This window comes from Armigeres subalbatus, unplaced genomic scaffold (assembly GCF_024139115.2).
Source record: "Armigeres subalbatus isolate Guangzhou_Male unplaced genomic scaffold, GZ_Asu_2 Contig163, whole genome shotgun sequence".
In the NCBI taxonomy this organism is placed as follows: domain Eukaryota; kingdom Metazoa; phylum Arthropoda; class Insecta; order Diptera; family Culicidae; genus Armigeres; species Armigeres subalbatus.
This window is the reverse complement of record NW_026942428.1, coordinates 231216-253805: the sequence shown is the minus strand read 5'-3', so window position 1 is coordinate 253805 and position 22590 is coordinate 231216. Positions and strand designations below refer to the sequence as shown.

The 22590-nt window shown below is 44.0% G+C and overlaps 1 long non-coding RNA gene across 1 annotated transcript; it reads right to left on the bottom strand.

Annotated features, from left to right (window-relative positions):
• Window positions 1-12591: 12591 nt before the first annotated feature.
• Window positions 12592-21479, bottom strand: LOC134203066 (uncharacterized). The gene is made up of 4 exons (XR_009977418.1): window positions 21327-21479; window positions 20845-21233; window positions 12852-12884; window positions 12592-12792 (listed from the first exon to the last, which is right to left on the bottom strand). It is a non-coding gene; the product is annotated as an uncharacterized LOC134203066 (long non-coding RNA).
• Between the last annotated feature and the right edge of the window lie 1111 nt (window positions 21480-22590).

Genomic DNA, 22590 nt, shown 5'->3' with positions numbered 1-22590 from the left:
GGAACATCTCCATGATATCTCCACACACGGCGACTGGAAACTGGCGAAACTGACGGAGAACTTGCGGAAGCGGAGACAGTAGGTCCGGGCCCTTGAGCAGCTTGGAGTTGAAGGAAACGTTGTTCTTTTTGGCTGCTGCATCCCAGATTAGCCGCACCTTGCCGGGTTTTCTGGGATTCGGACGTCAGTTCAGCCAGGCTTGCTTTGTGGGCGTATCCCTTACGCTCGTATTCCACGATCTGCTCTCGCACTCGTCGTTCCAATTCTGGATTCTGCTGCAGCTTTCGCTCTAGCGCCTCTAACCGACGTACAGCCATGGGGTAGCTATCGGGAAAACTGTGATCGTCCGCTCTCCAAAGCAGTCCGGTTTCGTACCCCGATCCAGAGGGAACGCGGCGCGTTGTGTCCACCAGCAGCTGTCTAGCACGCTTATCTTCTTCCGACTCCGGAATCTCACGAGGACCCGAAACGCCTGCAGTCTCCAAGGTGAAGTAGTCACGTAGCTGCTCGTTCAACTCTCGATCCGGATCAGATGCCGCCCCGACATGAAAGCTAACGATTGCCGTTTGCAGCGGCTGACCGGGTATTTTTTTTTTTTTTTTTTACAAGGGAGAATGCATTTACACACTAACCCAGTACACGTGCATTGTAGTTGCCAAACTACCACACGGAAGTGTACTGGAGTGTCGGACTCGACCATACCGGTAATACCGACTAAACTCCCTTGGCTCCACCATCGTTTCCCCAGGAACTACCTCGCAGTACTACTTCTGGGGGACGGCAGTACTAAGCGTACTCACTCATTATCGCTCACACAGGCACTCGTCCCACGCGAGACTGACTTGGGTGCTCGCACCCCATTCACTCCATTTGAGTCTTACTTGGATGCTCTCCCGGACGCTCCGCTGCCATGCCTCGAGGTGTCAATAGCGGTAACTGCCTGGGCCTACAGATATTGCGCTACGACACTCTGCCTCAGCACGAGCAGATCAATCACACCACTGCCGAAGCAGACCATACGCTACCCTGCCGAAGCAGGGACACTCCCCATGCACCACATGTGCACAACTGTAGGTGTGTGGGTACAACCCACTGCTACCCTGCCGCCGAAGCAGCTTCTCCAAAGACCATTCGCTCCATGTGACCCTTTTCGGGTGCTCACTCTAACACTCCACTGCAATGCCTCGAGGTGTCGATGGGATACCTCGACTCCTGCCTCAACATGTGCAGTCCATACTCAGACTTCTGCTGCGCTTTGAGGTGACAATAGCGGCGGAGACACGCTATGACACTCCTGCCTCAGCACAACCAGATCACTCACTCCCTGCCAGAGCAGCGCACGCGCTACCCTACCGGAGCAGGGTGCCGTCACAAATTATACTAACACTCCACTGCCATGCCTCGAGGTGTCGATAGCGGTATGTGGGGACTAATCAACGATACTACGCTACGACACTCTTACCTTAGCATGTGCAGTCCATACTCAGACTTCTGCTGCGCTTCGAGGTGGCCATAGCGGCGGCGACTCGCTATGACACTCCTGCCTCAGCACAAACAGATCACTCACTCCCTGCCGAAGCAGCTCACGCACTACCCTACCGAAGTAGGGACACTCCACATGCCAGTTGGCACTCCTCCCTGGGCTTGTGCTTTGAAGCGGCACACAGTCGCTTTGATAGAGTCCGCTTACGGGCACTTGTGGTTTTGGGAGGGATTTTAGCAGAGCCCACTGCTAAATCCCACCACGCCCCAGGCAGTTCTCCTGACTCGCAGACAGCTGGGGAGGGTCGTCAAGCCCTTGGACATCATGCTGTCCCTGCTGTCCCTGCTGCCCTGGCTGACCGGGTATGCAGCCATAGATGCTCCACCCAAGTCTACATTTCGCCCTGATCGGATCCTTCGGTCCTCCTTCTCGCAGCTTCAGCGGGACGCACAGTCTGGAGATTGTCTAGCCCTATCAGCAACTTAGGTTGGACGAGTTCGTAGTCCTCCAGGGAAGACCACGAAGGTGAGGAAACCGATTAGCCAGTTCCCCATATTTCAGAGATTGCGAAGGTAGAACAAGCCGGCTGACCGTACGAGCATCCACCAGCTTGTGCCGATTGGCGGAACCCTTTCCGGCGATTTCGACCTGGACACGGTGTGATTTCGCCTCTTTCCGCTGTACGTTGCCGGTCCATTGGAGTGTTAGTGGCTCTAGCTGACCTCTAACTCCTAGCTGCTTCGCGACTGATTCCTCCAGCAGAGTGTAGGAAGAGCCCTCATCGATGAAGGCGAATATTGGTTGGGAGGATCTGTCGCTGAAAAGAACGACGGGCACGATGCGAAAGAGTGGCCATTCTAAATCGTCCGACAACACGTGACTCGCTGACATTCCTACGTTTCCCGAGGGGGGAGAGGAGGTGTGTAGGAGGGTGTTGTGCTTTTGCCTACAAGCTTCGACGCCGCATCCATTCCAGGAACGGCACGGCCATTTGCCGTGGTTATTCAGGCACGTCCGACATAAACCCTTCAGCTGAACAAGTTTCCAGCGTTCGTCCAAAGTCGCACCCTTGAACTGATGACATTCTGCCACCCGATGGCCGCTCCGACCGCACGCTGCGCATGGCTTGCTAGCCTTCGTGTTGACTGGAGAATTTAGCCCGCCGGTTGCTCCAGGGGTAGCTGATCCACCGGACGCGGAAAGGGGGATTCGTTCACCGGAATGTGCGTAGACGTTCCCGGTTTCCCTGGACTTTCGCTTGTCATTTCTTGCTGTTGCACTTTCTCCTGGGAGCTCGAAAGACACCTCACTCGCCGCCGTTACCAGCCCGGCCATGAAGTCCCCGAATGTTTCGAGGGTCGCCGGCTGGTTTTTGTTCTTGTAGATTGCCCAGTCGAGTCGCATCGAACCAGGCAGTTTCTCTACAAGCTCCTGCATCAACGCCGGATTCGAAAGATGGTTCAGCTGGTTTGCTGCTTTGATATGGTCGACCAGATTTTGCACCGAGAGACCGAATTGGATCAGTTTTTCCATTCGATCGTGCGTAGGAGCTGGAACCTGGCGGATCTTCGTCATCAGAGTACGGATAAGCAGCTCTGGCCTTCCGTAAAGCGTACGCAGGGTCTGAATGACGTGCGGTACACTTCCTGGTAGGAGAAGTCGGCTGCGAACCGACTCCAGCGCGTGCCCCTTCAAACATCGTTGAAGACGGACTAGATTCTCCGCTTCTGAGTATCCACAGGTTGCTGTGGACTGTTCGAAGTTGCTGATGAAGATAGGCCAGTCTTCTGGATTCCCTCCAAAGGTAGGAAGCTCCTTTCCCAGAACCTGCCGCGCAGCGATTTGCACCTGTGTGAGCGTGTGAACCGGTGGACGAATGGGCAATGAGCGTTGCAAAGGATTTTGCGTCAATTGACTTGGCGCGTTCGGAAAGCGGGGAAAGTCCGGCCCGACCGGAAGCGCTCCGATACCAGGGTACTGAAATGCTGGGTCCGCGGGATGTTCCCGTGGATCGTGATCGGCAGACTGTCTTGACGAGCGCCGCAAAGGATTTTGCATCATTTGAGCTGACGCGTTCGGAAAGCGGGAAAGGTCCGGCACGACCGAAAGCGCTCCGATATCGGGGTATTCGAGTGCTGGGTCCACAGGATTTTCTAGTGGATCGTGATTGGCAGGCTGTCGTTGTCCATTGCCGTCGTCCCCTAGTTCTCCTTTGGATCTTCCAACACCGTTCTGCAAATCTAGCCACTGTTTCACCTTCTCGCTTGAATCCTGGACCGAACCACTTCTGCTGCTCGTCAACGCCGCTTCTCGGATGAGAGCCTGGCGTTTCTCGAGCGACTCCTTCCGAATCTGCATCTTCTTCCGCTTCAACTCCAGCTCTTCCTGCAGTTTTCGCTCGCGCATCTCACTTTCCTCTTGCGCTAGTCGCCGTTTTTCCTCCAGTCGGCGTTCCTCTTCGGCCAACTGGCGCCGTCGAATATCTTCTTGCTCCTGTAGTGCTTCTTCTTGCAGCCGCTGCTCTTCCGCGACGAGCTTTAACTCTTCATCCAATATCTTCTCCCGGATACTGGACGAGACACTCTTCGGTGGATTAGCAGCCGTTTTCCCCCTTTTCGACGTTGTTCTAGAACTTCCTTTCGCGGCTTTCTTCTTCGTCTTGTCGTCCCCGGGGACTTGGAGGGCCCCTCCGGTAGAAGGTCCCTGCTTGGCCATGCACTTCTCACAGACATACCTTATGTCGGGTTGTTTCACGCTCCCATCGACTCCAGCACATCCGAAGTGCTCCCATAGTTTGCAGGCGCTGCACTGGACCATCTCGCTCTCCGCTGTATCGGGCCGATCGCAGGACTGGCGGTTCCGTGGGGCGTCCGGGTTTGGGATTTTCACCATCCATCCTTGCTTGCCACAACAAAATTCTTTAAGTTTGTGGTTTTATTCGGATTCCCAATTCCGTTCAGCAAACGCAGATATTGTGTGGTACGTTAGCTTAAAGAATTTTGGTTGACCGATAACAAAGGAGGTGTGGGTCGCAGATTCTCAAGCAGTTACAACAATGTGCCAAAGATCAATCCGTACTATTAGCAATTAGGCAATAGCTTTAATATTTCAATTAATAGTTTATATTTACTTTAGGATTAAGTTTTAGACAATAGAATTAGTAACTTCGACATGGGTGGTTTTTCTATTCCATTCTCTTTTGTTTAGTCTTGTACACTACGTAGATGTATGGTGTTCTCTGGCGACGTACATCAATTTTCTTCTCTTTGCGCACTGTCATCGGGAAGCATAGCGCTGTGCCGGCCTGGGTTACCGAAACGAGGGGTCTTGTCGGCACACCACCGAAACAGTCCATTAACGCAATTAACTCTTTCTTTCCATACAATGTTGGTCTTGATAAGAACCAATTTTCTTTTCCCAATGCGGCTTTCCAACTAACTGACACCACACTTTGTGATAAATTTTCAGCATCGGCACTGGCGGTGCGGGATCGCCACAGTGCTATTTTTATGGTCAACCCTTTCTTCATATGAAATGCTGGTTCGTTGAGGTTGAATGATCTGCAGCAACACATCGAGTGGAATCGATTGGTGGTGGAATGCGATGGATTTTCCTAGAAAATGTTATTAGCGCCTCCGTGATGCTGTGTCCGCTCCGCTGCGATCGCTTTGATGCGTCCGCTCTGCATAAAATCTTGTTCAAACTGAGGATTAGATCCAAACCCGCAAGTGATTGATTTTTGATGTCTGTGTTAGTGATGCATATACGTGATTGGTTAGTTTATCTATTTCTAAACTTTTTATCAATTATCGATAATAAATAGTTAAAAAATAGTATTTTCATATAAATACAAAGAAGCGTTGACTCATCCTTGATCGAATGGTCCAAAAATATTGAAAATCCATCGAGAAACGGCTGAGATATTAAAGTTTAAAGTCTATCATATTTTCGTGACGGTCTCCGATTTTCGCAATCGTAAAGTGTACCCCAATATAGAAAACACAGACGTAGTCCTACGTCAAAAACTTAGCTTCTCGCGTCTAAAACACGACAAATCCTTCGGGAAAAACGGTACGGTCCAACGATTTATAATTTTCTCGAACCTGGATTTGCGGGCACTTGTGCAACGAACGAGAACAAAACAACAAACGATACATTTTTGTTTTTGCACTTATAAGTATCGCCTCACATCTCACAGCGAAACGCTGGGTGGAAACAAAAACGAGGAGAACCGTAGAAAAAGAAAACAACAAAACAAAAAAGAAGAACACAAAATTCGCGGGAGTATTGTCGGCGTAGCTCCAAATTAGAATTCGGAAGTAGGGACTTAATTCGGAAGTTTTATTTGTGTCACTAAATTTATGCGTTGTATTCTACAAAATTGTTGGGATGGTCGAAGAAAAGATATTTTAGTTACTAGATAAAGATTGTCGCTGTCGTCGCTGTCCGGAACATCTTTTGCTGGCGAGGATAGGGGAGCTAAATGTCAAAGAAGGAAAATCCATACGATTTGACAGGTATGTACCACACATGTTTCGGACAGCAGAACAAAGGGAACAGTAGCGACAATCTTTATCTAGTAACTAAAATATCTTTTGGTCGAAGTCATCAAGGTAAGTTTGAAATACAACCACTTGCGAAATAGTTCGAAATGTGTTTATTTTTATAGGTTTTTGGCTTTCTCGTATCCGCTTTGTGACAGTTTCTGACAGAAGGGGGAGGGGGTTGAAAATGCTCAAAAAATGTTGGACGTCATTTTTGAACGAACCCTTTTCCTGGCCGTCTTTTGCCTTTCTCGTACACCAAGGTGTTTTTTTTTTAAATTTGGCAGTCGATTATAGACCAAATCTTTTGATCCACTGTCAAAATTTGGAATAGATTGCTGAGTGAAAACGACCTATTGAAGGCCCCTACGCAATACGGCGGAACGGCAACGAAAACGGCAGATTTGACAGATAGCCCATATATTTTCTGTCATATTATTTTCCATTTCTGTCGCCGTTCTGCCGAATTGCGTTTGGGGCTTAAGGACAAATTTTTAGTCCCATAAACATTTAAAATGCAAATTAAAAATAGTTCCAGTTCTCCAAAAATTCTGAAAATTTTAAAGTTTGGCTCAGTTTTTCATGCAGATTCAGAATATGTGAAAACATCTATGTGTACAAAAGATATTTTAGTTACCAGATAAAGATTGTCGCTGTCCGGAACATCTTTTGCTGGCGAGGATAGGGGAGCTAAATGTCAAAGAAGGAAAATCCATACGATTTGACAGCTTGGTACCCAACATGTTCCGGACAGCAGAACAAAGGGAACCGAAGCGACAATCTTTATCTAGTAACTAAAATATTTTTTATGTATACCCCTAAAAAAACAATTAATATGACCCGTAATATGGGGCACACACTTGTGGTATTTGTACCATGGTACAAGGCGACAAGAAAATAATTTCAAGGCTATCTTTAATGAAGACAATAATTGGTATGGCACTCATTTCAACACGGAGAAAAAAATATGGTATTGCCTGATTTTCTCAAAATTGCACGCGGCGAACCCTTCATGAAAGGTACCGCCGCGCTTTCTGCACCCCGTTTACTTGATTCTTATGGGTGAATAGCATTGCGGTGTATCGTTTGGCGCGGCCGTACCTTTCGACAGTCATTCGCCGCGTGAACTTTTGTGCAAGTACCCATTTGGGAACATTACAAACGCCGCGCAGTGTATCATATCCAGAAAATCTGACAATATTTACAACCATAATTTAGTTTGCTTCATCCAAAATTCCATTTTGAATTGATCACAAACAAATATTAGTTTGAATTCACCAATCTTGTTGTTTAAAACAAACTAAAATTCTATGTTGTAATTCTGGATGTTTACAGTTTGATTTAACTAATATTTGTTTTTTTTTCTGACAGTTAGAATTTTTTTCCTCTGGTTGAATTGAACCATGTAGGAATTACAATGTTTTCAACTTAAACTAAACTTAACCTATTTTATACTAAGGGTACAAGGAGTTAATCGTTGCAATAGAAGATTGCAACGATTTTTGTCTAAAATTGGAAATTATTTTGTTGGACATTTGTTGCAAAGTCTCAATATTAGAAATTCTATGAAGTTCATTGGTACTATACCACGGAGGCAACTTCAGAATCATTTTCAAAATTTTATTTTGAATCCTCTGGAGTGCCTTCTTTCTGGTATTGCAGCAACTAGCCCATATTGGCACAGCATACAACATGGCAGGTCTAAAAATTTGTTTGTAAATCAAAAGTTTGTTCTTAAGACAAAGTTTTGATTTTCTGTTTATAAGTGGATATAGGCACTTAATATATTTGTTACATATGGCTTGAAGGCCTTCAATGTGATTTTTAAAAGTTAATTTTTGATCTAACAGAAGTCCTAAATATTTAGCTTCGCTAGACCAATTAATTGGAACCCCATTCATAGTGACAATATGTCTGCTAGAAGGTTTCAAATAAGAAGCTCTCGGCTTATGTGGGAACATTATAAGCTGAGTTTTGGAAGCATTCGGGGAAATTTTCCATTTTTGCAAGTAAGTGGAGAAAATATCCAAACTTTTTTGCAATCTACTACAAATGACACGAAGGCTTCGCCCTTTGGCTGAAAGGCCCGTGTCATCTGCAAACAAAGATTTTTGACACCCTGGTGGTGAATCAGGTAAGTCAGAAGTAAAAATGTTATACAATATGGGCCCCAGTATGCTGCCTTGGGGGACACCAGCCCTTACAGGTAATCTATCAGATTTAGTATTCTGATAGTTTACCTGCAGTGAGCGATCTGATAAATAATTTTGGATTAGTTTAATGATGTACAGAGGAAAATTAAAATTCATCAATTTTACAATCAAACCTTCATGCCAAACACTGTCAAATGCTTTCTCTATATCAAGAAGAGCAACTCCAGTCGAATATCCTTCAGATTTGTTGAGCCGAATTAAGTTCGTAACTCTTAATAACTGATGAGTGGTTGAATGCCCATGGCGAAAACCAAATTGCTCATCAGCAAAAATAGAATTGTCATTAATATGAACCATCATTCTATTTAAAATAATCTTTTCAAACAGTTTGCTTATTGAAGAAAGCAAACTGATTAAGGATAACTAGAAGCCTCAGCTGGATTTTGTCCGGCTTCAAAATTGGAACAACTTTGGCGTTTTTCCATTTATCTGGAAAGTATGCCAATTGAAAACATTTGTTAAATAAATTAACCAAAAAGGATAAAGAGCTCTCAGGAAGTTTTTGATAAGTATGTAGAAAATACCATCATCACCTGGGGCTTTCATATTTTTAAATTTTCTAGTAATAGATCTCACTTCATCCAAATTGGTTCCCAACGAAGGGTCAAAACATTCTCTTGATTGATAATGTCTTCGAAACTCCGTGTAACCTGATCCTCAATTGGACTAGTGAGACCTAGACTAAAATTATGGGCACTCTCGAACTGCTGAGCAAGTTTTGAGCCTTTTCGCCATTTGTTAATAAAATTTTATTTCCCTCTTTAAGCGCTGGAATTGGCTTCTGAGGTATTTTAAGAATTTTTGTTAATTTCAAAAGGGTTTCGAACTGGGATCCAACTTCGAGACATTATTCTCAAAGTTGGTATTTCTCAGAATAGCGAAACGTTTTTTAATTTCATTTTGCAAATCTCGCCAAATAACTTTCAACGCGGGATCGCGAGTTCTTTGGTATTGCCTTCGCCTCACATTTTTAAGACGGGTCAGTAGCTGAAGATCGTCGTCAATAATAATGGAGTTGAATTTAATTCCACATTTAGGAATTGCAATGCCTCTGGCTTCGACAATTAAATTTGTCAAAGATACGAGAGCATTATCAATATCACTTTTGGTATCGAGAGGAATATCAACATCAAAATTCCTATCGATATATGTTTTATATAAATCCCAATCAGCTCTATGATAATTAAAAGTAGAGCTGATTGGATTATAAATGACTTCTTGTGAGATTTCAAATGTCACAGGAAGGTGATCAGAGTCAAAGTCAGCATGAGTTACCAATTGGCCACACAGCTGACTTGAATCCGTTAAAACTAAATCAATTGTAGAAGGATTTCGACTGGAAGAAAAACAAGTTGGCCCATTGGGATATTGAATAGTATAATATCCCGCAGAACAATCTTCAAATAAAATTTTACCATTGGAATTGCTTTGAGCATTATTCCATGAACGGTGTTTGGCATTGAAGTCACCAATTACGAAGAATTTTGATTTGTTGCGAGTCAGAATTTGAAGATCAGCTTTCAACAAATTCTTTTGCTGCCCATTGCATTGGAAAGGCAAGTAGGCTGCAATGAAGGAAAATTGTCCAAAATTTGTTTCAACAGAAACTCCCAAGGTTTCAAAAACTTTGGTTTCAAACGAAGAAAATAATTCTAGAGTGCTTTGAGAATAGGTCGTATGTGCAAAAGAGAGCCTCTCTTCGTTCACGCTCTCTTTCGCTTGTACATAAGCTAGTTTTGCATATTTTGCCACATTTTCACTTCAGAACACTAGACAAAGCTATAATCTTTAGATATCTGCCAAGAAATCTGAAGTAAACTTTATTATAGATCTGTAATAATCGAAAGAGAATGGAGGTAAAGAGAGACTCTCTTTTGCACATACGACCTATTCTCAAAGCACTCTAGAATTTATGTTTGATACGTCTATTGATGACAATGGCGACCCCACCACAGGCGCTGTCAAGACGATCATTTCTGTAGATAAAATAGTTTGGATCTCTTTTAATGGAGAGTCCTGGTTTTAAATACGTTTCAGTTATAATGGCAATATGCACATTATGAACTGAAAGGAAGTTGAATAATTCATCTTCCTTACCCTTTAGAGAGCGGGCATTCCAATTTAGAACTTTCACACAATTATTTGGATCCATTGAAACGGAGTCCGATAACAATTTTTGTGTGTACTTTATACCAACCTGAACAGCTTCAGGAATGGTATTTGCTTTGAACATTGCATCAATCATGTGATGCAATTGTTCAGTTAAAAATCAAAATCGGAAGCAGTCATGCTACCTGAATCGGCAACATGACCGTTATTTTCCGTTGGGACATGGGTATAAACCTCATTTTGAGAAGAGAAATTTGGTCTACCAGCAGCGATGTTTGCATACGTAGGTACATTGGAAAAATTGGAATTTACTGAAGTGCTTGCTACCCGTTGACGAGCGGCAAAATTTGTTTGTGAATTGTGGTGGGTATGAATTGCTCGACCGGTAACTGGTTTCGAAATTTGCGCGTTTGAAAATTTCTACCCGTCGAATCTGGGATCCGATTGGAATTTCGCGTCATCAATTTTGCACGGGAATTCAAAACTTTTTGCGTGAAGGGCATTCCCAGAAATTGGATTTATGATTGCCCCACAGTTTGCGCACTTAAATTTATTGGAATCTTCTCTCACAGGACATGCGTCCTTGGCGTGAGAGGTTCCACCACAAATCATGCATTTAGCATCCATGTGACAATGTTTGGTTCCATGACCCCACTTTTGGCACTTACGGCACTGGGTAGGGTTTTGAAATTTCCCCAGGCCTGCGGAAATGTTCCCATGTAACACGGACATGAGACATAATACAGGCCTTTTCCAAACTTTTCATATTATTTAGTTCACTTTTGTTAAAATGAACTAAATAAAATTCTTGAGAAATGCCCCTCTGGGAAGTACCAGAATGGGATTTCTTTTTCATCTTAATTACTTGGACTGGTGAAAATCCAAGTAATTGAGAAATTTCAATTTTTATCTCATCCAGTGATTTGTCATCACTGGGGAGACTTTTCAAGACAACTTTGAACAATCGCTCAGTTTTGTCGTCGTATGTGAAGAATTTATGGCGCTTCTCAGTTAAATAGTGAAGAAGACGTTTGCGATCGTCAAAGGATCCCGGCAAAACGCGGCAGTCACCCTTCCTAGCAATCTGAAATGAAACCTTGATCCCCTGAAGGTTACTCAAGATTTCATTCCGAAATCCAGAAAACTCGGCAACAGATACCACAATTGGCGGAATCCTTTGTTTCTTCGCATGAATCGAATCACCTGGGCTAAAGGTAGATTCGATTTGCTCAATTTCATCATTAATCAAATCGAACTGATTGCTCAGTTCGATAGGAGAAGAAACAATGTCAACATTAGATTTAGAAGGAATATCTGAAGTCTCCAGCTTCCTTCTATTTTTTCCGCGCTTGGGCAGGACGGTCTTGAAACCTTGTTTCTTTGAAGGAAGTGGAAAATTCAGAGACTCCCCCTTCCTCTTGTTTTTGTTAATACTCATTGCTGAGCGTGGAGACGTGACCTTCTAAGGGTTTTTTTTCCCAGAACGGTGTCCCTGCAGGATTACCACCGCTTGTCGGAATTTTACTTCCGCAAACGGGTCCAACGTAAAACGAAGGCACGGGTCCTTGCAAAGATCGTAACGGGATCAGTGGGTACAAATAGCGCTAAGAAGCACCGTTGAAATTAAAATAGCTTCGGGTAGTATTAAAAACTTCCTTCCGCAAAGAGAGAAAGAACCGCACAGCACGAAAGCACGATGCGGTCTGTGACTAATATTTGTTTAGAATAAACCATAATATTGGTATGTTCCTTTTGACATTTGTGGAAACAACCAAAATTTTGGATGTTTCAAACTAAGGCTAGCATTTTAAAATGAATAGATTTGAGTTTGTTTCAAACAAGCTTTTTGTTTGAAAAGAGCTACGAGTTTTGCTTCTGATTTTTGTTTTCTAATCAAACCTCGATTCTAATAAACAAAAAATCGTGTATGTTTATGTTTTAATTTCATGCAGTTTTTATTTATGATTATTTTAATATTCCACAATTAATCGACTGCTTTGAGCGTGCTTACAGCGGCACACTAGGAGTTAACTTTCTGAAATCAGTATGGCGAAAGGCATCTAAGGTTCGATTTCTCAAAATTAAGCACTTTAATCGAAAAAATATTTGGTAGGCGTAGTAGCGGACACCATCCCTCATAACCGATACCAAATAGTTTTTTATGAAAAGTTCCTAATTTTGAGAAAACCAGCGTTAGATGTCTTTCGCCATACAAATTTCTGGCGGTTAACTCTTGCTGGCTATTTTGTACATATACTATAGTGCCTGGATGTGGCTGCGACGAGTAGAAAATCAGCCACTGCCAATAATTCATTACATAATTTTAAACGCAACTGAAATAAATAATTTCCAAAAATGTAGATCACTCCCGTTCCGAGTCTCGTTCCTCGGAGTTCCAGGATAGCCACATGTAGGGGAACGTATAACAGCAGAAGTAAATAACCTATAGAGATATGTTGAATTTAAACAAATGCTTTGCAATGATAAAACACAAATTATTACCGATTTCCATGATTCAGCATAATTCTTGAACATCTGGAATGAAGATATTAGCAAACTCTGTAGCAATAGCAAAAGTGGAATTTTTATTAAAAGATCTTACCTGTACTTTTCTACTGAGAAATATACATAATTCCAAGTTTTGAATGCTGCATACAACTGCGAGAATTAATTTTTCTTCGCTCGAACGAACAAAAAAACTGACCGTCATGTCACATATACCGACGGGAATTCTTTCGAGATTACAACGGGAATCCTTTCCGGACTCCGACGAAAATCCTTTCGGGATTCTGACGCGAATCGTTTCGGGACTCCGACGGGAATCCTTTCGGGATACCGACAGGAATAATTCCGATGGGAATCCTTTGGACATCCGGAGGGCAACCCTTTGGGGATTCTAAAACGAAACCTTTGGGGGTTGTTAGGGCGTTTTTTGTGATTCCGACGGAAATTCTTTGAAGATTTCGACTGAAATCCTTTGGGGTTTCCAACAGTACTGCGATTGTAACCCTTTGGAGATTCCAAAGTTAATCCTTAGTGATTTCTGATGGGGACCTTTGTGAATTCCGTTGGAAATGCTTATAAGATTTCGTCTGGAATCCTTTGAACATTCTAATGGGAATCTTTTGAAGATTCTAACGACAATTATTGCAACAATAATTCTTTGATGGGGTTCTCAACGTGAATGCTTTGAGGTTCCGATGGAAATACTTTGAGGACTCCAACTGAAATACTTTGGGGACTCTCATGGAAATCCTTTTGGGATTTCGACGGAAATCCTTCGTAGATTCTGACGGGAATCCTTCGGAGATTACGACAGGAATCCTTCGAGAATTCCAACGGGAATCGTTCTGAGGTTGTGATGGAAATTATTGTAGGATTCCGCTGGATATTCCGTGAATTCGGATGGATTTTTTCGTGGATTCCTATAGTGTTGCTTTAAATTCCGACAGGAATCTTGCAAGGATTACGATGTAAATCCTTTGATTATTACTTTGGGAATCTTTTTAAAAATTCCAACGAACAACTTTTAGACACGAATCTTTTAGGGACACCGACGGGAATCCTTTGAGGGATTCCGACGGAATTCGTTTGGGGATTCCAAAGTAAATACTTTGAGGATCCCAACTAGAATCGTTTGGCGATTCCGTCGAAAAATCTTCGGGGTTCCGACCGGAATCTTGTGAGAATTTCGTTGGAAATACTTTTGCGATACCGTCTGGAATCTTTGTAAGTTCCCGACGGGAATTCTTTGGGATTTCGACGGGAATTATTTGAGGTTTCCGACGGAAATGCTTTGTGGATTCCGACAGAAATCATTTGGGGACTCCGACAAAAATCGTTTGGGGATTCCGACAGAAATCCTTTAGGGACTCCGAAGAGAATTCCTTGGAAATTTCGTTGAAAATGCATTTGGGATTCTGACGGGAATCCTCTGGGATTCTGATGAGAATCCTTTGAGGATTCTAACAGAAATCTTTTTAGAGATTCATACGTTAATCCTTTGAGGATTTAGATGGGAATCCTTCGATGATCCAGAAGACAATCGTTTGGAGATTCAAACAGGAATTCTTTGTAGATCTCGATGGGAATCTTTTGAGAATTCCGACGATAATCCTTTGGTGATTTTGATAGATATCCTTTGAGGATTTCGACGGGAATCATTTAGGAATTCCTTTGGCAGTACTTTGGAGATTCTGACGGGAATCCTTTAGGGATCACCACGGGCATTTTTTGGGGATTTCGAAGGCAAGTCCTTTGGAATTCTGACTGGAATCCTTTTGGGATTCCGACTAGAATCCTTTGGGGATTCTGACTTGAATCCGTTTGGGATTTGAATGCAATACTCTGGGGATTCCGACTGGAATCCTTTGGAGATTCCGACGGAAATCCTTTAGGGATTGCGACTGGATTTTTTGATTTGTTGGCAATGAATAATTCAGCAATAGAATAAGAGAGAATGATATAAAAGACATATACATATAAGATACACTCCAGTGGAAGCAAATTCGGAATCCCCGGAGTATTGCATTCAAAACCCAAACGGATTCAGGTCAGAATACCCAAAGGGTTCTAGTCGGAATTCCAAAAGGATTCCAGTCGGAATTCCAAAGGACTTGCCTTCGGAATCCCCAAAAAAATTCCCGTGGTAATCCCTAAAGGTAATCCAAAGTATTGCCAACAAAATTCCTAAATGATTCCCGTCGAAATCCCCAAAGGATTTCTATCAAAATCAACGAAGGATTATCGCCGGAATCCTCAACGGATTCCCGTTCGAATCTCCAAAGGATAGTCCTCTGGATCCTCAAAGGATTCCCATCTAAATCCTTGAAGGATTAACGTTTGAATCTCTAAAAAGATTTCCGTTAAAATCCTCAAAGGATTCTCGTCAGAATCCCCAGAGGGTTTTCGTCGGAATCTCCAAAGGATTCCCGTCGGAATCCCAAATGTATTTTCAACGAAATTTTCAAACAATTCCCGAAGTCGAAGTCCCCAAACGATTTCTGTCGGAATCCCCAAAGGTATTTCGTCAGAATCCACAAAGCATTTCCGTCGGAAACCTCAAATAATTCCCGTCGAAATCACAAAGGATTCCCATCGGGATCTCACAAAGATTCCAGACGGTATCGCAAAAGTATTTCCAACGGAATTCTCACAAGATTCCTGTCGGAACGCCGAACGTTTTTTGGCGGAATGGCCAAAAGATTCCAGTTGGGATCCTCAAAGTATTTACGTTGGAATCCCCAAACGAATTCCGTCAGAATCCCTCAAAGGATGCCCGTCGGTGTTCCTAAAAGATTTGTGTCAAAACCCTAAAAGTTGTTCGTTGGAATTTTTAAAAAGATTCCCAAAGTAATAATCAAAGGATTTCCATTGCAGGATCCTTGCAGGATTCCTGTCGGAGTATTCAAAGCAACACTATAAATAGGAATCCACGAAAAAAATCCATCGGAATTAACGGAATACCCAGCGGAATCCTACAATAATTTCCATCACAACCCCAGAACTATTCCCATTGGAATCTGCGTAGGATTCCCGTTGGAATCCTCAAAGGATTCCAGTCGCAATCTCCAAAGGATTCCCATCAGAATCTATGAAGGATTTCCGTCGAAATCCCAAAAGGATTTCCGTCGAAATCCCAAAAGGATTTCCGCGAGAGTCCCCAAAGTATTTCAGTTGGAGTCCTCAAAGTATTTCCATCGGAACCTCAAAGCATTCACGTTGAGAACCCCATCAAATAATTATTGTTGCAAGAATTGTCGTTGGAATCTTCAAAAGATTCCCATTAGAATGTTCAAAGGATTCCAGACGAAATATTATAAGCATTTGCAACGGAATTCACAAAGGTCCCCGTTAGAAACCACTAAGGATTTACGTTGGAATCTCCAAAGAATTCCAATCGCAGTACTGTTGGAAACCCCCAAAGGATTTCAGTCGAAATCTTCAAAGAATTTCCGTCGGAATCCCAAAGAATCCCCAAAGCTCGGAATTATTCCTGTCGGTATCCCGAAAGTATTTCCGTCGGAGTCCCGAAACGATTCGCGTCAGAATCCCGAAACGATTATCGTCGGAGCCCGGAGAGGATTCCCGTTGAAATCGCGAAAGGATTCCCGTTGGAATCGCGAAACGATTCCCGTCGGAATCGAAAGGATTCTCGTCGGAATCGAAAGGATTCCCGTCGGAATCGAAAGGATTCCCGTCGGAATCCCGAAAGGATTCCCGTCGGAATCCGTCGGAATCCCGAAAGGATTCCCGTCGGAATCGAAAGGATTCCGTCGGAATCCCGAAAGGATTCCCGTTGGAATCGAAAGGATTCCCGTCGGAATTGAAAGGATTCCCGTCGGAATCCCGAAAGGATTCCGTCGGAATCGAAAGGATTCCCGACGAAATCCTAAAAGAATTCTCGTCGGAATCCCGAAAGGATTCCCGTCGAAATACCGAAAAGGATTCCTGTCGGAATCCCGAAAGGATTCCCGTCGGAATCCCGAAAGGATTCCCGTCGGAATCCCGCAAGGATTCCCGTCGGAATCCCGCAAGGATTCCCGTCGGAATCCCGAAAGGATTCCCGTCGGAATCCCGAAAGGATTCCCGTCGGAATCCCGAAAGGATTCCCGTCGGAATCCCGAAAATCAACGAAGGATTATCGTCGGAATCCTCAACGGATTCCCATCGAGATCTACAATGAACCCCCGTTTAAATCTCCAAAGGATTGCACTCCGGATCTCAAAGGATTCCCATCTAAATCCTTGAAGGATTAACGTTTGAATCTCTAAAAAGATTTCCGTTAGAATCCTCAAAGGATTCTCGTCAGAATCCCTAGAGGGTTTTCGTCGGAATTTCCAAAGGATTCCCGTCGGAATCCCAAATGTATTTTCAACGAAATTTTCAAACAATTCCCATCGAAGTCCCCAAACGATTTCTGTCGGAATCCCCAAAGGTATTTTGTCAGAATCCACAAAGCATTTCCGTCAAATAATTCTCGTCGAAATCACAAAGGATTCCCATCGGGATCTTACAAAGATTCCAGACGGTATCGCAAAAGTATTTCCAACGGAATTCTCACAAGATTCCTGTCGGAACGCCGAACGTTTTTTAGCGGAATGGCTAAAAGATTCCAGTTGGGATCCTCAAAGTATTTACTTTGGAATCCCCAAACGAATTCCGTCGGAATCCCTCAAAGGATTCCCGTCGGTGTTCCTAAAAGATTTGTGTCAAAACCCTAAAAGTTGTTCGTTGGAATTTTTAAAAAGATTCCCAAAGTAATAATCAAAGGATTTCCATTGCAGGATCCTTGCAGGATTCCTGTCGGAGTATTCAAAGCAACACTATAGGAATCCACGAAAAAAATCCATCGGAATTAACGGAATACCCAGCGGAATCCTTCAATAATTTCCATCACAACCCCAGAACGATTCCCATTGGAATCTGCGTAGGATTCCCGTTGGAATCCTCGAAGGATTCCTGTCGCAATCTCCAAAGGATTCCCATCAGAATCTATGAAGGATTTCCGTCGAAATCCCAAAAAGATTTCCGTCGAAATCCCAAAAGGATTTCCGTGAGAGTCCCCAAAGTATTTCAGTTGGAGTCCTCAAAGTATTTCCATCGGAACCTCAAAGCATTCACGTTGAGAACCCCATCAAAGAATTATTGTTGCAAGAATTGTCGTTGGAATCTTCAAAAGATTCCCATTAGAATGTTCAAAGGATTCCAGACGAAATATTATAAGCATTTCCAACGGAATTCACAAAGGTCCCCGTTAGAAACCACTAAGGATTTACGTTGGAATCTCCAAAGAGTTCCAATCGCAGTACTGTTGGAAACCCCAAAGGATTTCAGTCGAAATCTTCAAAGAATTTCCGTCGGAATCCCAAAGAATCCCCAAAGCTCGGAATTATTCCTGTCGGTATCCCGGAAAGTATTTCCGTCGGAGTCCCGAAACGATTCGCGTCAGAATCCCGAAACGATTATCGTCGGAGCCCGGAGAGGATTCCCGTTGTAATCGCGAAAGGATTCCCGTCGGAATCCCGAAAGGATTCCCGTCGGAATCCCGAAAGGATTCTCGTCGGAATCCCGAAAGGATTCCCGTCGGAATCCCGAAAGGATTCCCGTTGTAATCGCGAAAGGATTCCCGTCGGAATCCCGAAAGGATTCCCGTCGGAATCCCGAAAGGATTCTCGTCGGAATCCCGAAAGGATTCCCGTCGGAATCCCGAAAGGATTCCCGTTGGAATCCCGAAAGGATTCCCGTCGGAATCCCAAAAGGATTCCCGTCGGAATCCCGAAAGGATTCCCGTCGGAATCCCGAAAGGATTCCCGTCGGAATGAAAGGATTCCCGTCGGAATCCCGAAAGGATTCCCGTCGGAATCTCGGAAAGGATTCCCGTCGGAATCCCGAAAGGATTCCCGTCGGAATCCCGAAAGGATTCCCGTCGGAATCCCGAAAGGATTCCCGTCGGAATCCCGAAAGGATTCCGTCGGAATCCCGAAAGGATTCCGTCGGAATCCCGAAAGGATTCCGTCGGAATCCCGAAAGGATTCCCGTCGGAATCCTGAAAGGATTCCGTCGGAATCCCGAAAGGATTCCGTCGGAATCGAAAGGATTCCCGTCGGAATCCCGAAAGGAATCCCGTCGGAATCTCGAAAGGATTCCCGTCGGAATCCCGAAAGGATTCCGTCGGAATCCCGAAAGGATTTCCGTCGGCATCCCGAAAGGATTCGTCGGAATCGAAAGGATTCCTGTCGGAATCCCGAAAGGATTCCCGTCGGAATCCCGAAAGGATTCCGTCGGAATCCCGAAAGGATTCCCGTCGGAATCCTGAAAGGATTCCGTCGGAATCCCGAAAGGATTCCCGTCGGAATCCCGAAAGGATTCCCGTCGGAATCCCGAAAGGATTCCGTCGGAATCCCGAAAGGATTCCCGTCGGAATCCCGAAAGGATTCCCGTCGGAATCCCGAAAGGAGTCCCGTCGGACTCCCGAAAGGAACCCCGTCGGAATCCCGAAAGGATTCCCGTCGGAATCCCGAAAGGATTCCCGTCGGAATCCCGAAAGGATTCCCGTCGGAATCCCGAAAGGATTCCCGTCGGAATCCCGAAAGGATTCCCGTCGGAATCCCGAAAGGATTCCCGTTGGAATCCCGAAAGGATTCCCGTCGGAATCCCGAAAGGATTCCCGTCGGAATCCCGAAAGGATTCCCGTCGGAATCCCGAAAGGATTCCCGTCGGAATCCCGAAAGGATTCCCGTCGGAATCCCGAAAGGATTCCCGTCGGAATCCCGAAAGGATTCCCGTCGGAATCCCGAAAGGATTCCCGTCGGAATCCCGAAAGGATTCCCGTCGGAATCCCGAAAGGATTTCCGTCGGAATCCCGTCAGGATTTCCGTCGGAATCCCGTCAGGATCCCGAAAGGATTCCCGTCGAAATCCCAAAAGGATTCTCGTTACCATTGTGAAAGAATTCCCGTCGGTATCTCGAAAGGATTCCCGTCGGTGTCCCGAAAGGGTTCTTGTCGTTATCGCGAAAGGATCCCCTTGGAATCCCGAAAGGATTCCGTTCGTAGACACGAAAGGATTTCCGTCGGAGTCCCGAGAGGATTTCCGTCGCAATCCTAAAAGGATTCCCGTCGGAATCCCGAAAGGATTCCGTCGGAATCCCGAAAGGATTCCCGTCAGATCCCGAAAGGATTCCGTCGGAATCCTGAAAGGATTCCGTCGGAATCCCGAAAGGATTCCGTCGGAATCCTGAAAGGATTCCGTCGGAATCGAAAGGATTCCCGTCGGAATCCCGAAAGGATTCCCGTCGGAATCCCGAAAGGATTCCCGTCGGAATCCCGAAAGGATTCCCGTCGGAATCCCGAAAGGATTCCCGTCGGAATATCAAAAGGTTTCGTGTTGAAATTCTGAAAGGATTCTCGTCGGAATTCTGAAAGGATTCCCGTCGGAATCCCGAAAGGATTTCCGTCGGAATCCCGAAAGGATTCCCGTCGGAATCCCGAAAGGATTCCCGTCGGAATCCCGTCAGGATCCAGAAAGGATTCCCGTCGAAATCCCAAAAGGATTCTCGTTACCATTGTGAAAGAATTCCCGTCGGTATCTCGAAAGGATTCCCGTCGGTGTCCCGAAAGGGTTCTTGTCGTTATCGCGAAAGGATCCCCTTGGAATCCCGAAAGGATTCCGTTCGTAGACACGAAAGGATTTCCGTCGGAGTCCCGAAAGGATTCCCGTCGGAAACCCGCAAGGATTCCCCTCGGAACCTTGAAAGGATTCCCGTCGTTATCGCGAAAGGTTTGCCGTCAGTATACCGAAAGGTTTCCCATCGGTATTCCGAAATTAAAGCCATTGGAATCATGCAAGAATTCCCGTCAGAATCTCGAAAGGATTACCTGAAGGAGTTCCGAAACGATTTCCGTCTGAGTCTCGAAAGGATTCTCGTCGAAGTCTCAGGCAAATTATTATAAACCGATTCTCTTCATTTTAATCTTACGTTCTATTTCACTCACCTTGCCTTATATCCTAGCATTTTCTAGAAGCAATTCACTGAAGCCGATTCCTCCTCCGGATGCCTCAAATAAACTACCAGAAGGTGAATACTACCAACGGGTTCTCGTTAGCCGACGGAACTTCAAAAATTATATTTTGGAATCCACTATATATAGTCGTGGTTAGTTAGCACGAATATCGGGTATGCATCAGAATGTTCGGAGCGCACCGGCATGCCGGCCGCGGCATGACGACGGATGAAAGTTTTAGCAGGGCTAATCGATGCGATGGATTGAGTACATTGGTGATAATCGCTTATGGTTTCTAGTCAGTATCCTTGGTATATTACTTGTGTGGTCCGGATTCCACAACTCAAGCATCCGATAGAAGAAAACAATCGCTGATCCGGCTGGAAGCAAAAGAAAACAAAATTAATATTCCATCTCCTACGAAATGTTGTATTTCAGGTACAAAACTTTGCAATTTATTATAAGATACTTACCCTTCGTAGGAATGGTTATATTTATATTTATACCTATTAATATTTTGAAATTTAATAATTAAATCAAAAACTCACAAAAATAAGCTCGACAATCGTATACGAAACATGACAGCGAAAAAACAAACATGGCCGCGATCGTGCGAATGCCGATTCTGGGCAGTGCTGCCGATATTTAATATTGCATTTTAATTGAATGTGAAATAGCATTCAAACTGTGTAATTTCACACATCTGTTCATGAAAAAGATATTTTAGTTACTAGATAAAGATTGTCGCTGTCGTCGCTGTCCGGAACATCTTTTGCTGGCGAGGATAGGGGAGCTAAATGTCAAAGAAGGAAAATCCATACGATTTGACAGGTATGTACCACACATGTTTCGGACAGCAGAACAAAGGGAACAGTAGCGACAATCTTTATCTAGTAACTAAAATATCTTTTGTTCATGACAACCCGTGAGCAACTTGACAGCTCCAGTACACTGTCAGTGTACCCCGAAAAATTGGTTCAGGTGGTTCTGTCAAACTCGATTATTTCGTGAGCATTTCCTGAATATGGCGTAAAAAGTTAAAAATAAACCCAAATTTTAATTATATTTATTTTTTAATCATTTATCACACAATTACATTACCGTGGACCCCCGGTAATATGACCGTTTTTAATCTGAACACTTTTTAATTTGAACCCCGTTGGTTTGAACATCGTTCAAATTAAAAATGGTTCAAACGTCATTTACCACGTGGAATCGAGAGAAGAAAAATGGAACATCGTGAAATGGAATGCAGAATCAAAACAAACCAGCAAAGAGAGCAGCCAGAAACCAGTTTTTCTAATGTTCATAGAGTAACCAGAAGTTCAAATTAAAAGTGAACCCCGTTAATTTGAATGAGGTACCGTTCAAATTATCGGGGGTCCACGGTACTCATTAGTTATTTTCATATAGGCTCGTATATACACAAGCTCTACGGAGCTGGGTGATGAATTATATAGATATCATCACAACCTGGTTTGGCGCTGGACTAATCGAAACAATTATAGGAGTACTTAGGCTGTGAACCATTCCACCGATTCTTTTAACTTTAAGTCTCAATTTGACAGTTCGATGGTTGCTGTGTTGTTGTTGAGATAGTTTTTGTTCGTTTGATTTCAGATGGGTGTGATAAAAGCAAATAGCAATTTTTTTTTCTTTATTTTTGTGAATTTCGAAATGAATTCAGTTCTTCACTTTAAATAGCAAATATTGACACTAGTAGAAATGGTTATATTT